Raw genomic sequence first — 18275 nt, forward strand, 5'->3', positions numbered from 1 at the left:
CAACTGATTTCTCTTGCAAGTTACATACGAACCAGAAGACATCTTTAAGGTGCTGGAGAAAAAAAAATAACAACAAAAGACCTGTCAGCTCAGGGAGACTATTCTTAAAAAATGAAAGCAAAATAAAAACATTTTTAAATCCAAAAAACCGAGACAATATATTGCCAGCATTTCTACAAGAACTGTTAGAGATAGTTCTTTAGAGAGAAAAAAAAATACCTGATGGAAATTCAGATCTTCACAGTGAAATTAAGAAATGTTGAATATATGGGTAAATATAAACTTTGCTTTCTTTTTTAATGTCCTTAAAAGATAATGGACTTGTAAAGGCAAAAACAATACAAATACATTGTGAGTTTTATACATATATAGAATTAAAATGTATGTTAATTGCACAAAGTATAGTAGCAGGGAATTATAAATACAATGTTATAGGTTTCTTACAGTATATATAAAGTGATATAATTTGAAGCTAGATTGCAATAGGTTAAAGATTTTAATAATAAAGTCATTCCACCTTTTGTTGATTAGTGCTTGCCTGGTATACCTTTCCTATACTTTCACTTTTACTTTTACTCTATCTGTAGTTCAATATTTAAGGTAGACATCATAGAGTTGTTTCCTGATTTTTATTATTATTATTATACTTTAAGTTCTGGGATACATGTGCAGAATGTGCAGGTTTTTTACATAGGTATACATGTGCCATGGTGGTTTGCTGCACCCATCAACCCATCATCTACATTAGTTATTTCTCCTAATGCTATCCCTCCCCTAGCCCCCCAGCCCATGACAGGCTCCCGTGTGTGGTGTTCCCCTCCTTGTGTCCATGTGTTCTCATTGTTCAACTCCTACTTATGAGAACATGCAGTGTTTAGTTTTCTGTTCCTGTGCTAGTTTGCTGAGAATAATCAGCTTCATCCATGTCCCTGCAAAGGACATGAACTCATCCTTTTTTATGGCTGCATAGTATTTTATGGTGTATATGTGCCACATTTTCTTTATCCAGTCTATCATCGATGGGCATTTGAGTTGGTTCCAAGTCTTTGTTATTGTGAATAGTGCTGCAGTCTTTGCTCATACATGTGCATGAGTCTTTGTTTCCTGATTTTTTAAAAAAATCGAATATCACAATTTCAACTTTAAAAAAAAAATTTTGCTTTAAATTCTGGGATACATGTGCAGAACCTGCAGGTTTGTTACATAGATATATGTTTGCCATGGTGGTTTGCTGCATCTATCAACACGTAATCTAGATTTTAAGCCCTGCATTCATTAGCTATTTGTCCTGATGCTCTCCCTCCCCTTGCCTCCCACCCCACTGACAGACCCCAGTGTGTTTTGTTTCCCTCTCTGTGTCCATGTGTTCTCATTGTTCAACTCCTGCTTATGAGTGAGAACATGCGATGTTTGGTTCTCTATTCCTGTGTTAGTTTGCTGAGGATGATGGCTTCCAGCTTCATCCATGTCCCTGCAAAAGACATGATCTCATTCCTTTTTATGGCTGCAAGAAAAAGTAGACTTCAAATAAGGCATATTACCAGCGATAGAGAGGGATATTAAATAATGACAAAAGGATCAATTCATCAAGAAGACATAACAATCTTAAATCAGCATCCATTGAATGAGTTTTAAAATATATGAAGGAAAGACTGATAAGACTGAAGGATAAAAAAACAAGTCCAAAGCCAAAATTATACGGGGGAACTTCAACACCTCTCACTCAGCAATAAATAGAACCAGTAGGCATAAAATCTGTAAGAATAAAGAAAACCTGAACAATTCTATGAACCAATCTGATATAACTGACATTTATATATAGAATGTGACATTCAAAAAGAGCAGAATACACATTCTTTTCAAATGTAAAGGAACATTCACTAAAACAGACCATATTCAGGGCCATCAAACAAACCTTAACAAAGTTAAAAGAATTAAAATCACACTAAATATGCTGTCTTACAGAAACAAAAATAAATTAGAGATAAATAACAGGAAGATATTTTCATAATTCCGAAATATTTAGAAATTAAACAACCTATTTCTAAATAATATGTGAGTCACAGAGGATAACTCAGGAGTAATTAGAAAATGCTTTGCATTGAATGAAAATGAAAACACACAATGTATCAAAGTTTGTGTCTGTAGTTAAAGAATCACTTAGAGCTGAGGTCAGTAAACTATGGCCCTCAAGCTAAGAATAGTTTTTCCATTTTTAAATAATTGTAAAAATAAAAAAACAAGAAGTAGAATTTAAAGAGGATGACAATGATCATTATTTCGCAGGAACAATTTATAGCTTGCAAAGTCTAGAAGTATTTACTATCTAGCTCTTTACAGAAAATATTTTTCAATCTCTTGTTCAGAAAATAAATAGCATTAAATATTTATATTAGAAATAAATAATCTAGGCCAGGCATGGTGGCTCACACCTGTAATCCCAGCACTTTGGGAGGCTGAGGCGGGTAGATAACCTAAAGTCGGGAGTTCAAGACCAGCGTGACCAACGTTGAGAAACTCCATCTGTACTAAAAATACAAAATTAGCTGGCATGGTGGCACATACCTGTAATCCCAGCTACTCAAGAGGCTGAGGCAGGAGAATCACTTGAACCAGGGAGGCAGAGGTTTCAGTGAGCCAAGGTCATGCGATTGCACTCTAGCCTGGGCAGCAAGAGCAAAACTCCAGCTGAAAAAAAAAAAAAAAAAAAAGAAAGAGAGAAAGAAAGAAAATCAATAATCTAAGTTTCAATCTCAAGAAGCTAGTAAAAGAAGAGCAAAACCCAATGCATGAAAGAATATAATAAAGGTAAGAATAGAAATCATCAATCTCTAAAGCAGAAAATTTATAAAGAAAGTCAATAAAACCAGACTAGTTCTATGAAAAAATCATTAAATTGATACAACTCTTGGCTGATTAATCAGGAAAAAAAGAGCATGAGAGATGAAGGCGATACCAGTGTTAGGGGAAAAAAAGACACAACTACAGATTCTACAGATATCAAAAAGATAATAATGATATGTTATACAAAACTTCAGGTCAATAAATTCAGATCAAGTGGACACACTACTTGAAAGGTGCAAATTACCAAAACTCAGCTAAGAAAAAATAGATAACCTGACTATAACAATTTTAAAAAACAAATATGTGTAGCTAAATCCTTCCCACCACCCTCCATCCCGCCCTACCACAAACACTTTTTACTTATGTATGTTGAGATAGCTTGTCTGCCAAATTCCAGCAAATCTTTGAGGAAGAAATTATACCAATTATATCAATTCTACACAAACTCCCCAAAAGTAGAATTGGAGATAAAACTTTCCAACTTATTTTATGAGGCCAGCATTACTCTGATACCAAAACATGACAGAGATATAAGAAAACTGTAGAAAAATAACCCTCATAAATGGAAAAGCAATAATTCTTTGACAAAACATTAGCAAATCAAATCCCATTAAGTGTGGTTAATCTCAGGAATGCAAGGTTGGTTCAGCATTCAAAAACCAATCAATATAACTTACTATATCAACAGATTCAAAAGAAAATTTGTAAGATCATTTCAGTAGATAAATAATAGCATTTGATAAAATTTTTTATTTGTGATAAAAATTCTGAATAAACAAGAAACAGAATAGAACTTTCTCAAACTGAAAAAAAAAATAGAAATCATTATATGACCTACAGCTAATATCATATTTAATGGTTAAAAACTGAATACTTTCCTCCTAAGATAAGGTGTCAACATTCATCACTTTTATTTACCATGTACTGGAGATTCTGGCCACTGAAACAGGAAAGAAAAAGATATAAAAGTTATACAGATTGGAACAGAAGAAGTAAAACTGTCCTTATTTGTAATGATATGATTATGTAGAAACTCCCAAGGAATCTTCAAAAAATTATTTGAACTAATAAGTGACTTTAGTGAAGTTAGAGGATATTTGTTCAAATATAAAAATCAATGGTATTTCTATAGTTTAGCAACAAGTAGCTAAAACTGAAATTTTAAAAAACCAATAATATTATTTATAATAGCACCAAAAACCACAATTCAGCATTAAATTTCACAAAATATATGCAAAGTCTATACACAGAAATTCATAAAACATTGCTGAGAGAAATTAAAGAAGACCTAAGTAAAAAAATAAACATAACACTCAATAAAACATACTATTCAGTATTGTAAAATGTCAGTTCTCCCCAGATTGATCTATAGATTCAATGCAACACCAACTAAGGCCTTGCATAATTTTTAGAGAACTTGATATCTTAATTCTAAAATTTATAGAAATGCTGATTCTGCAGTCAGATTGCTTGCTTTTTAAATTTGGCTTGCACACTTTAGCAAACATCAAGAGCTGTTTACCCAAAACTTCGTCCTTCCTACTGCAACCCTCACTTTTTGCTACAGGCCATTATTTTGTTTACCTTCTCCTTGGTGGCTCTATCCTTGGTTCCCCGATAAATCTTTAGATGTAATCTCATTCTTCCTTCATGCATTGGTTAAGAGGTGACCATGTGATCCAGTATGGCCAATGAGATAGAAGTGAAACTCCACTGGGTGACTGCTGTTAAAGGCTGTCTTGTTGATAAAGAGTCATCTCTCTTCTCCTCTTCTTTTGCTGGATATGGTTCTGCATGAATATGAAGCCTGGAACTTTGATTATCATTAGATGAGTTGGTCTGAGGATGGGTCTGACAAACAGGAAGGCAGAACAAAAAGATGGAAAGAGCCTGGATTCTAGATAAAATTGTTAACCTGCTGAGTTACCCAGCTCTGTGGAGCCACCATTAGAGGGAACTTACTCTTATATGAGAAAATAAATCATCCATATTTAAAAAATTATTTTACTTTGGGTTTTTGATGCTTGCATCCAGAAGCATCCTAACTGATAAAAACATGTTTCTTTAGCTAAGTTAATTGCTCTGTGCTTCAGTGTCCTCATCTCTAAATTAGGGACAATAGTAATAATGTTAATAACAATACTTACCTCATTGAATTTTTAGGCAGTTTAAATGAGATAATGCAAATAATATAGATGTACAATAGTAAGTACTCAATACATATTAGCTGTTATTATTAAATAATATGTTGGCTCACCCTTCTGAAAATAAGGGAAATATATGTGAAGCAAAGATATTTAATTCAATCAGCAAATATCTATAGACAATATGCTGTAAGTCAAGCCCTGTCACAATACCTGTGATGAGTCCCTGTCTCCCAAAGCTCACAGACTAGAGGGGAATAGAGTCTAGAAAAGAGGCAAGTATAATACAGTACTTTGGCAATTTACAGTTGCTTTGACTAGTTAAGTATAGGGTGTCAAGGTTATACAGAGAAAGGGCCTTTAACTCTGGCTTAGTAGAGTGTTAAGTTAGTAAAACTTATGGGAGGAGGTAATAGAGGCTAGGGCCTCAAGAACATGAATAAAATATCCAGATGAAAGGGACCTAGTGAAGCATTTGGAAGGTGTTCCAGGCAGAGGAAACAGTATAAATAAAGGCTTAGAGACAAGGAGAAGCATAGGGCATTCAGAAACTCCAAACAGTTCAGTGTGGCTAAGCCATAGATTGCCAGGCTAAGAGATGAATGGACACATTGAAGACTCATGTACAGTCTTCATCTGTCATGAAAAGGAGGAACCCGCAGGCTTCTTGGGAGGGTTGCTAATTTGGAAACCAGCACAAAGTATTCTTAGTAATAAAAACTGTACTGCTCCTGGTTCATGTCTCTAAATATGAATCTGACCTGTTATTTATTTAAGATGCGAAGCTCTTGCCTATACATCAAAGACTTCAGTTTAAAAAAAACATAAAATGTGGCTCAAGTTAAGATTAAAACTTTTAAAGTGGGGCAAGTTATAAATTAACATGTTTCCTACTGTATGCATGAATTGGAGGCTCACACTGAATCAGGTCACAGACCTGGACCAGACTAATTGGCTTTCATTTATTGGGTCATCAAGCTGTGACAGATATTCCAAGAAAGGCAGAGGTGAAGGGTGGGAATACTGGACAAGTAGTAAGGTACAAAATTACAAGAGTAATCAAATTTAGAGACAGTCAATCAGGAAAATTCTTAGAGACCCTCTGGTCGGAGTTCTCTAACTTTTAAAAATATAACACCCTTTCTTCAAATGTTCAAGTTTATCTTGGTAGATTGCAAAAAATGGCCCCAAATTCTTCCAGTCCTTTATGCATGCCTGTATACTGTGTTGTTACAGCTTTTTCTGTCAAGAGATAAAGATTTTCTCTTCATCTTTTAAATCTCAGTTTAGCCCTGTTACTTGTTTTGGTCAATGAAATATTGCCAAAACTGATGCAAGCAGAGGCTTGGAAAGCACTTGCCCATTGCAGCTTATCCTGTTTTCCTGCAGGATCTTTGGAACCCTAAGATGGCCATGTGAATGAGCCCAGGCTGACCTGCTATAGATCATGTAGATGGAGGTCCAATCATCCCAGGCAGCCTGGTCAAGGCTATCATAAATCGACCAGCCAGCTACCCTTGGTCTCATGAGTGATTCCAGCTGAGACAAGGTGAAGCTGAGCCCAGCCCAAATTGCTGACCCACAGAATTACACACTCAGTAAACAATGACTGTTTTAAACCACTATGCTTTGGCACATTTTGTTATGCAACAGAAGCTAACTGATCTATTCATCAGAAAGCTCAGCATTAAAAACAGAAGAAATAAGATCTGATCTGATTGAAGCAGTGATAAAGGAGAGACAGCCTTGACCCACCTCTTCCTAAAAGCCAGGACCATATCCCTCTCACACTGGTAGTCCCTAAAGGGGTTGTGCAGACTCAGTAGATTCCTGAATAAGAGTTTGACAAATTTGATCTAGTCTGATGCCTATTATATAGATAAGAGCACTGAGGCCCAGATGTAATCCTGATTGGCCTAAGCTAAACAATACATTGTGAATGCCTAGCCATGGTTCATAGATAGGTAGATGAGAACCAATTAGATCCAATGAGACACTTATAGTGAGAGGAAATAAGGTGAAGAGGAGTTTCAACCATCTACGAAAGAAAAGCCTATCTAAGAATGGAATCATTACAGCAGAGAGGAGAGGTGAAGAGAAGTAGAAGCCCAGTGATGCCATATGGACCCACCTGAAGCTCAGCAATATCTACCTTTGGACTTTTCAGTATAAGATGAACAAATGCCTCTGTGCTTAAGCTGAGACTACCCTCTTGTTTCCAAATCTTTTTTATTTTCTCCCCAATAGGACAGGCTGCTCAGATGGATAAATATAACCCTCTCATCCCTTGTTGTGTTTTACCTGAATTTAGAAACTTTCATATGAAAAAGATGGAAGTGAAAATCAAGCAGGTAGAATTTTTTATGATGGTGCACCTGGAATCGGAAATATGTGGAAGTCCAGGAGAATGGACTGACAGCATAAAGAGACATGTCAGTAAGTAGAAAGCATAACCTGAAGCTGAATCTAAGTTGTTAGGCTTAGATTACAGCTCTTTATGTATCTTTCATTTGGGATAAGAATTAGTAACAGGATGTAGATGTGAAGGAGAATTTGGTTGCAGGTAGGGTTTAGGGGATCTTAGGTATGGGGAGATAGTGGCTGAACGAGACAGGAAGCCAGATTGCCCATTATCACACACTGGGCATGAAACACAGCACGCAGAACAATGTCACCAGCCTAAGATATCAAGACTTAGAACAGAACCCTATCTCTCTGAAGTGAACCCACACACACTGAGATTGGACAAATGTATGCTCTATCTAATCATCGGAAAGTAAAAATAGGCCTTTCCTTCTACTTGTTTGCAAATTGAAAGTCTAACAACTTTACCACTCAACTGCTTGATGATTAGTAGGCGGTAATTTAAACTATACACATTATGCTAAGTATCCTTATATTAATTCAGTCTGAGTGAGTTTTTATAAAATGCTTTGTTCTGCTCAATAAAGTTAATTATATGTTCTATGTTTTATCACTGAGTGTCTTGATTTTTTAAAACATAATGGCAGCTTCAATTGCATTTCCTTATAGACTCGGGTGTGTAACAAAAAGCAATCCATATAAGGAAGCAAAGCTGTCCACTCCCCACTTCCCTGCCCCTTGCACTCCCAAAAGCCTTTCAAAGGTAGGATGTACCCTGTACATTTATAAGGGGCTGGCTGTCCCCTGAGATCCTGGATTGAAAGCCCTAAGCAAAAAGGTCCCTAGGAAACCTCTTCAATGTGGAAGGGGAAGGTGAGACCTGGTCTAGGAGCTATGAGCATCAGCACCCAGAGTTGATTCTGTGGGCTTTTAAAACAAGAGGTTAAAAGGCGAGGACTTAATCAATATGTGAGCAATTCCACAACACATGAGTTCATTCAGAAAGTGTACCTGCTGATAGTCCACATACATCCTGTGCAGATCACCTCTTAGATAGCCAGGGGTATATGCCACACCCAGCCTGGCTCTAGCAACTCAGGAAAATATGGAGGAGAGATATCACTTATAGAAAGGCTATAATAGAAATACAAACGGCTAGCATTTACTGGGTATTTACTCTAGGAACTTTACATTCATTACCCCATTTAATCCTCTTTAGAACCCTACCAAGTAGGTACTATTATTACTCCCAGTGCAGAGATGAGGAAAACTGAAGTTTGGAGAGGTTGAGCATCTTGGCCATAGAGCCAGGCACCTAGGACACAGAGCCAAGAGGGGCAGTCAGGTCAATATCTGAAGGAGATAGTAAAATCAAAGTCAAGCCATCATTATGAAGGGACTGAGCAGCTAAACAACTCCAGGGGAATCTCAGGGAAGTGGGAGGGTTAGAAGCAGAGGTGGAGGAAGCTGACCTGGATGGGTTTTCAGAGTGGATGAGTGTTAGCACCTTTAGGCACATGTGGGAAGAAAACCATCAAGGAACCAACAGATGCTACTAAAAAAGAAACAAACACGTAAGACCCGGGAATTGAAGGAAAGAATTAGTTGTTATTCATCTCATTTTTACAATAATAGCTAGCAGTCTATTTTTTAGTTAATTAATGCAATTTACATATTTAGTGTATTGACTTATTTAATTAATAATTTAATCACACTTCACCCAGCGCTGGGTTTGGCACATGAAAATTTATTAAATACATAATCTCATTGATGATTATTACTAAAAATATCTTACCTGTACACTACTAGATGGAGTTTAGTTTAACAGAAATATGAAAGAATTGATAGAACAGGTGTGAACATAGCTTCCAACAGTTTTTGTCCATGTGCTTTTGGGTAAGTCATTGTACTACTCCAAGTCTCATTTTTTCCAACAGTACATTGGCAAAATAGTAACCGTAAGCTTACCCTCAGGCCTGTTTCTAAGATCAAGTGAGATAGTGCATATGAAAGCATTTTAGAAACTGTAAAATGCCATCCCCACATTAAGTTCCATTAACCTAATTAACCTGCCTGTTTACAAATACATTGCATTTTGACAATCAATATTTCTCTTGACTTGTCCATTGGCAATTACATGCAGAGTAGAGCTACAGATCATGGGCCAGTGATAGTTTTTACATAAGCTGCTGTTCCCTGATCCATTGATGGTAGAAATAACCCTGTAAAGGTACTCAAGCTTTAGTCTTTGGCTTTTCTATTCAATTACTCTGTGACATAGACAAGTTAATAAAATTTCTAAATCTGAAGTTTCATTCCTGAAAAATGTAGGTGAGAATGATATCTGCTCTACTTACCTTACATAGTTTCGGGAAGGAAACCTGGACTGTAGAAAATCCTAGTGTGGGCCAGGTGCTATGACTTACACCTGTAATCCCAGCACTCAGGGAGGCCCAGGTCAGTGGACTGCTTGAGCCCAGGAGTTCCAGACCAGCCTGGGCAACATGGTGAAACCCTGTCCCTACAAAAAATGAAAAAATTAAGTCAGCTATGGCGATGCATGCCTGTAGTCCCAGCTAACAGGTAGGTTGAAGTGGGAGAATCTCTTGAGCCCAGGAGGTTGAGGTTGCAGTGAGCCATAATTGCGCCATTGCACTCCAGTCTAGGTGACAGAGCAAGACAGTATGGGAGACAGTGCAGTTCTCTTCAAATTGTCAAAAAAAAAAAGGGGGGGGGGAAGAAAGATAGAAAGAAAGAAAAGAAAAAAGAATAGAAAAAGAAAATCCTAGTGTCAAAAGGTATATTTTAGCCAGTACATGTTGTATATGACCACTTAAAAGATATACAGACCACAACACACATATGGTCAGCTGTGGGCACTGAACAAACAAGAGTCAATAACCCAGTGGACTCAAACAATCTACAAGTGTTCTAAACACCTGTGAGTGCTCCAAATCCAATTAGGAAAATGGCCGGGCACAGTGGCTCACACCTGTAATCCCAGCACTTTGGGAGGCTGAGGTGGGCAGGCCACGAGGTCAGGAGATGAAGACCATCTTGGCCAACATGGTGAAACCCCGTGTCTACTAAGAATACAAAAATCAGCCGGGCGTGGTGGCAGGCACCTGTAGTCCCAGCTACTCAGGAGGCTGAGGCAGGAGAATCGCTTGAACCCAGGAGGTGGAGGCTGCAGTGAGCCGAGATCACGCCACTGCACTCCAGCCTGGGAGACAAAGTGAGACTCTGTCTCAAAGAAAAAAAGGGAAATGAAGATGAATTTAACAGAGAGGAGAGATAGTCACCCCCCTTATCCAAGGGAGGAATGTTTCAAGACCCCCAGGGAATGGCTGAAACCTTGGATACTACCAAACTCTATATGTACTATGTTTCTTTTCCCTATACATACATGGCTGTGATAAAATTTAATTTATAAATTAAGCACAGTAGGAGATTAACAGCAATAACTAATGATAAAATAGAACAATTCTAACCATATACTGTGATAAAGTTACATGAATGTGGTCTCTCTCAAAATACCTTACTGTACTGTACCCCAGATAATTAAAACCCATGATAGAGCAAAACGATGGATAAACAGGGTGGGTGGGTGGCAGGGGGTTACTGTAATTCAAAATGTCAGATAATCCCCTTACCACTGCCAAAAAAAGAGTATACTTTATCTAGATTCAACACATATCTGCTGTCAATCTATGAAGTGCTGGTGCCACTTTTTTCCAGGCACATTTCCATTTATGTTTTCAGTGTTTTCAATAATTTTTCCGATAATGCAGGGAGATCAATGTTTGATTTACAGAGAGGAAAATAGCTTCAGAAAATAAAAGTGGTACATGTAAGGCTGATAGTCTCCAGGGTGGTAAAGCCAGTACAGTGGATACAAGCCAAGATTCCAACCTGGGAGTCTTGAAACCTACCCACCCAGCTGGCCCTTCCTCTCCAAGTCTGTAGAGGAGCTCTCGTCCATGGCTGTGGCAGTCTGTGATTCTGAGAATGTGGCAGCCTTGTTTCTATTCTGCTCATGTGAGGAATCCTATGAATGATTTATGGTCAAAGCCTTTTCTTCTCTCTATTTCTCTTTGAACTTATTTTTAGATATTTGTCCGTTCAGTTACGGGCTTTATTGAAAGCTGACTTCATCAATCACAACTCGCAAACCCAGGGAAAAAAGACGCAGAGTGAATGTTCCACTCAGTTCTCTTCTCCAAAGAGAAACTCCTATTTCCTTCACCTTCGAAGGAAGAAAAAAAAAGTAGCCTTAACCACTAAACACAACTAATGGAAGATGCACTCTGCTTTCTTGACTACAATGACTTGAGGCAAATCCCAGGGAAGTCAATATTAGATCAATTTGCAGCTGGCGGCTGGGGAAGGTGTAAAAAGCTCCTACCGTCGGTCCATTGTAGAGCCCTGTGAGGGCTGCATTTGACTGGGAAACATTTAAATCTATTTTCTTTTGACCTCTGAGGACTCTTAAGTGAGGGGGAAAAAAAGCCCTTTGCAACAGGTCTGGTGTTTTGACATTCATTTTCCAGGGCACAAAGTGTTTCTGAAGGAGGAGAGGACAAATGCTTACAGTTAATGGAAGCCATGCTGGGCAACTGGTGTCATCAGAATCCCAGATTGAGCTCAGAGGCAAGGCCAGAAAACTTAAGGAGACACTAGGGGGTGTACAAGGGTGTACCCCATGGTGAGCCTAAGGAGGAAAATGAGAAGTGTGGATGACCTCAACCAATGACAGTGCCCATGAAGTGGAAAGAGACATCCATGGCAGGGGAGGACACTTGGGATCTAATTGTAGCTGGCATTTAATAAGCACTTATTACCTGTCTGGCATTTATGTGAAAGACTATGTGCTTTACCTGACTAGGTCTCCCCAGTAACCCCACATGGTAGGTATTACTACAATCCCCGCTTTAAAGATATAGAAAGTGAGACCTAGAGAATTGAGGTACCTTGCCAGTTTCCATAGCCAGAGAGTGGCAAAACTGGAATTCATTTATGCATCTGACCTCAATACCCAAGCTTTTAATCATCATGTGATCCTGCTTTCCTGTTCTATCACTAGCACACAGCACATGAAGCAAGATTTATCTTCTCTGAGCTTCATTTTCCTAGGTTTTATGTAAACCACTGGTTTAAGGGTAAGGAGAAGCTGTGGCTGAATTGTCTCAGCCTGTGTGCTGAATGCTGGACTCCTACAAAGGACCCACTGGAATGGGAAACTCTCCTGCTAGAAGATGGGAATATGGGATGTGAGCAAGGAAAGACACTAGGGACCTGTTGTTTAATTGCCCTAAGTCTACTTCTAGTCAACTGTTTCTCCTTCATTTGGTTGTATATAAATTAAGGTCTCCAAGGGCATATTCTAGTTCTAGCTAAAACAAACAAACAAACAAACAAAAAAAAAAAAAGAAGAAGAAGGAGATGATTAACCTACTCACCTGAAAACTCTTGAACCTTGTTGAGAAGACAATATCAGAACCAAACTGGAGAGGATGGGATGGTTGTGAATCTAGTTTACAAGGTTCCTTGAGGAACTGAAAAAATGGGAAAAAACTAGACAGAATTCAGATAAATATCTTGGAGATAGTTGCTTTTGTGATAGAAACAAGAAGAGGCATATGGTATAGAAGTTAAGTACTTGGCAGTCTGGATTCAGTCAGACCTGGGTTCAAATCTGTTCCATTTCTTACTAAATGATGACTACAGAAAAAAGTACTGAACCTAGCTAGGCCTTGATTTCTTTACCTCTAAAATGGGTGTCTATAAATAAAACTTACCTCTTAGAGTTTTGTGAAGATTAAGAGATAACGCATATATATCTTAGCCTAGTATACAACCAATGTTAGTCATTATCCTAAGTTACCTAACAAAGAGAACAAACACATTGATTTTGGGGAAGAAAACAGTATTCGAATGTGATGAAAGCATTGGCAAGAAAGTGGATGTAAACTTGGCAGAGAAAACTCAACTGGAACAGTTAGGGTAGTTGGGTGTCCATGGAGCCACCCTGCACAAAGGGAAGACTGGGAAACCCCAGCTGTGTTTGCCTTATTTTCAGCAAGGATTTCTTGGCACTTGAGCAGAGCAACACAGTATAGCAGAAACCCCAGAGAAAAGGATAACCCTGTGCTAAGGGATGGGATGGAGGTAAAGTAGGGCAGGGACTTGCTGGTGGTAAATTAACGTCAACTAGGATTACAGAGTGAGAGAGGTCTTTGGAACACAGCCCTCTCTATGGTAGTGAGAAAAGGCAGTACCAGGTGGACTTGAAGGATTCGTCTGAATTGGACTGTCAGAAAACGAATTTTTCTAATGGATTGTAGAGTGTAGAGAGGAGTTTTCCTTACTACATCCGTTCTTCCTGTTCTGCAGCAACTTTAAGGTTTGGGTAGGATTGACTACTAGGGGAGAAGCCTGGACCAAGGATCAGCAAACTTTTCCAAAAAGGGCCAGGGAGTAAATATTTTAGGCTTTGTGAGCCAGATGGTTGCAACTACTCAACTCTGTTGTACCATGAAAGCAGCCATAGGCAATGAGTAAATCAAAAGACTCTGGGTGTGTTCTAATAAAACTTTATTTACGGCCGGGCGCAGTGGCTCAAACCTGTAATCCCAGCACTTTGGGAGGCCGAGACAGGTGGATCACAAGGTCAGGAGATGGAGAGCATCCTGGCTAACACGGTGAAACCCCGTCTCTACTAAAAAATACAAAAAACTAGCCGGGCGAGGTGGCGGGCGCCTGTAGTCCCAGCTACTCGGGAGGCTGAGGCAGAAGAATGGCATGAACCCGGGAGGCGGACCTTGCAGTGAGCTGAGATCTGGCCACTGCACTCCAGCCTGGGTGACAGAGCGAGACTCCGTCTCAAAAAACAAACAAACAAACAAACAAACAAAAAAACCCCACAAAACTTTATTTACAAAAACAGGCAGCAGGGTGAATTCGGCCTGTGGCAGTAGACTGGTCTAAGCCAATCAAGGTACCCTCACCCACCCTTTGACACAGTAATGACTAAGCATAATATTTCAGTAACTACAGTGATTGGCTCTGGGATATTCTTATCAGAGCAAATATGAGGAATTCAATTTGATGGTTTTCTGGGGAATGGGGAGGGGGAATATGCCTTGTTGCTCCCTGTATATAACTAAAAATTAATCATAAGGAAAGCCAGGCAGAGGAAGAAAACAATAAATGGAGAAGAAAAGAGCTTAGAATACACTAGAGAAACCAAATTGATGATCTGATTGAACCATCTCTGAAGCTTGCCCCCATTTGACTTCATAACTATAAAAGCAAATAAATTCCTATTTTATAAGCCATTTTAAGTTAGATTTACCAATACTTCCAACAAATGAATCCTGACTGATACCAGTTGGGGATCATATTAACTAAGGGAAGGAAAAGAACACTATGTCCAATATGAAAACAAAACAAAATAATAAAACATGGCAAGCAGAACTGCTTTTGATGCAGCTCAGTTTAGGTAATCAAAGTGGACAGTGTTTCCTCACCTACCCCTATGCCCACCCTCACAGTTCCTGAAGTATCTCTTCTGACAGCTACATTCTAAAAGCATACTTTGAAAGCAACAAGCCAAAATTCTCTATTAGTCCTTTTGTTATTTCAGGAGACATCTTTGAGAGAAGGAAACTCCAGTTAAATCACAGGGGTTTTGGAATTTACTTCTTCCATACATCCTGACTTGCTGTAGGAATCCCTCTGTGAAACTCTATTTCCTCATTTGTGAAATAAGCATCTTAGATAAAATAATCACAAAGGCTCTCTTTCCACCATTCTTCTATAAGAGTAAGAACAGGTTGATCATCTCTCCGGAAGAATGAGACTTTGGGTAGCTGCAATTTTTCCCTGGAAAGATTACAAATTAACATAAAAAAAGAAAAGCAGAAAATACAAATTACTCATAATATCTTTCTTGAGAATAACCACTGTGAACATTTTGGTGTGAATATGTTCAAGCTTCTTTATGTCTCATCCACATGTACAGACACACAAACAAATATAAGAAATAATACCATGCATATTATATTATAACCTGTTGAATTACCTTAAAAGTATAATGAACATCTTTCCCTACCACTAAATATTCTTCCATAACATAATGTTTTAATAGCTGTAAAGAATTTCCATTGCATAGATATAGCAAAATTTATTCAACTAATCTCTTTCTGTTGGAAATTTAGGTTTTCTAATTTTCTGCTATTTTAATATTATGATGAAAATTATTGTAGCTAAATCTCTACACATTTGCATTATTATATCCTTAGGATTTATTTTTAGAAATGGAATTACTAATTCAAAGGGTATAAACATTTTTAAGTTGTCTGATGTATTTTACCAAATTATCAAGAAAGTTTATGCAAATTTAAACACCCCTTCCCTGTATATGAAAAAGCCTGTTCACTCACATTCTCACCACCACCAGGCGTTGTTATATTTTAAAATCTTAATAAGTCAGGGGAAGTGAGGAAAATGGGAGACAGATTCATTATGAGAAGATCTCTTGCACTTTAATTTCTTTGTAGGGTAAATCTTCTTTATGAGGTTTGATTTGTAATTGGACCCTGGAACTATATGAAAAGCTAACTTTAGTTACGTTTCTACAACCAAAGATGTAGTCCAAGAGGACAATTTGATTCCTCTTTCAAGATCTAAAAGTAGAGATAAAATAGTCTCATCAGACAAGGATAAAAGGATGCCTAGTGGGCTAGGGGGAGACAGAGACAAATGGATATCAAGGGAAATTCCAAGTTTTCTGAATCCTCCCACATATCCCCCCTCCAACTTTTAGAGCCTCAACTCTTCCTGATTAGTGCCTTAACTGTGACACAAGAACTGATCCATATTCAATTGATAGAACTCCACAACCTATAAGAATAATCTTGAATTTGGTTATCTTCCCTGTGACTCTTTAAGATATATATATATATTATAATTATTATATATGGATATATATAGATGTAAAATCCTGGCCAACACCTGGATTGCAGCCTAATGAGACCGTGAAGCAACCCAGCTAACCTATGCTCACAGAATTTTGATCTACAGAAACTGAGAGGTAATAAATATGTGTTGCTGGAATCTTTACTAAGTTTGTAGGAATTTGTTGTGCAGCAACAGAAAACAAATATACCCACATACGAGTCTTTCTGTTACAAATTTCTGTGATGAGTTTCTCAATTGCAATCCAATTATATTTGATTTAAGCAGGAAAGCAATTCATTGAAAGCATACCAGATAGGCCGTAGAATCCAAAGAAAGGCTTTAGAATGGGTCTTGCTCAATAGGCAGGTAGTTGAGGAGACCAGCAGCAGGAGTCACAGCCCAGATGCTTCAGTATCAGTCTTGTTAAGATACCACCACTGGCACACCTGCCTCTGTTACCACCACTGCTAGACGACACTGCCACTGGACTCTGTTTCTGCTACTGGCCACTGGGTACAGCCACCATGTAATGCCTTGTTCATCACTGCCTTGCATCTTTGCATTCGTTTTTTGAGATTTAAAGTATTAAGTAAGAGCATGTGATTGGCCAAGTTTAAGTCACACACCCAAATCCTAACTGCCAGGAAACAGTGAGATGATGTATCTGCTCAGAGCCACAGAGTTGCTCAAATTTAGAGTGCACATAAATAGCATGTCTAGGAGCTTCACAGTGGTCATCTAATAAGAGACCACAGTAAAGCTGGTGCTTCCTAGAATTATGCAATGCACAGCTATTCATACAAATTATGATGAGAATGTATCCCCTGGAGTTGCACAGTGCAGCACCCTGTACTGTTCCCATTCAGCTTCTCCTGCAGAAATAGAAAGTTGTATCTTATCATGATAAAGAATTGCACTATGGAATGGCCCTCCAGTAGAAAGGTGTTAGGATGCAGGAAAATTATGAAAAAAAGATAAATGAGGCTTTTATCAGTAAATAGCTGGTAATTGAAGCCACATGTCAACATTGTATGGTCATCCCTTGGTATCCATGGGAGATTGGTTCCAGGGTACCTTCCCAGCAGCCCCAAGCAGATACCAGACATTCATGGTGACTGCACCCAGGGGTGGCAACACTAGTACCCAGTGGCCAGTATTTGCTTAAGTCCCTTATATCAAATAGTGCCCTATTTGCACAGCACCCATGTGCATCCTCCTGTATACTTTAAATCATCTCTAGATTACTTATGATACTGAATACAGTGTAAATGCTATGTAAATAGGCATTATACTGTGGTGTTTTTTATTTGTTGTTTTTTATTGTTGTATTGTTATTTCTTATAATTTTTTGCCTGAATTTTTTTAATTCTTAGTTTGTTGAATCTGTAAACATGAAACCTGCAGCTACAAAGGGTAAAACCCTATTACAGTTTAAGAGTGGCATGAGGATAGAAGGAGACCAGGAAAAAAGCTTCAAAGGATTTTAACAGGGCATAGTCAGGAAAAGAATAACAAGTGTTCAGAAGTATTGGCAAAGTCCAGTAACCTTGAGGAAGAATTTCCCAGGAGGTCTTCAATTTCATATAGAAATTAATATATTTTGTTAAAGAAATATTATAAAGTATTTAATTAAATATAATTTGATATTTAATAACAATAACTAAAAAAAAGTAAAACAATGTCTTTTCTTTTAGAATTCATATCCTGATTTAGCATTCAGAAGTTATGGTCACTTCAGAAGCGAATTCAAGCTTATTTTTGTCTAGAGTTAAGTTGAAGGATGAGGATCCAGGACTTGTGGTTCAAAAATCCTTAGTGGGGCCAACATAATTTTATCAAAATTACAGCCCATCTAATTTTCCAGTTTCTCATGTTGAAAAATGAATATATTTGTAAAGTTGAATGAAATCTTTTCTAAAATAATCAAAACAAAATTTCCTTACTCACTGAGAACATGATGTG

At 38.0% G+C, this 18275-nt stretch overlaps 1 long non-coding RNA gene across 5 annotated transcripts; it reads right to left on the bottom strand.

The window, feature by feature from the left end:
* Positions 1–272: 272 nt before the first annotated feature.
* Positions 273–17847, bottom strand: LOC144334563 (uncharacterized). Of its 5 annotated transcripts, none has more exons than XR_013404533.1 (8): positions 12812–17847; positions 11944–12063; positions 11285–11598; positions 9710–9873; positions 4429–8904; positions 3763–3784; positions 2566–2688; positions 273–1504 (listed from the first exon to the last, which is right to left on the bottom strand). It is a non-coding gene; the product is annotated as an uncharacterized LOC144334563 (long non-coding RNA). The 5 variants fall into 5 exon arrangements; XR_013404532.1 differs by having other exon boundaries at positions 4429–8907; XR_013404536.1 differs by having other exon boundaries at positions 4429–4695; positions 12812–17157.
* Between the last annotated feature and the right edge of the window lie 428 nt (positions 17848–18275).

The sequence above is a fragment of the Macaca mulatta genome, chromosome 14 (assembly GCF_049350105.2).
Source record: "Macaca mulatta isolate MMU2019108-1 chromosome 14, T2T-MMU8v2.0, whole genome shotgun sequence".
In the NCBI taxonomy this organism is placed as follows: domain Eukaryota; kingdom Metazoa; phylum Chordata; class Mammalia; order Primates; family Cercopithecidae; genus Macaca; species Macaca mulatta.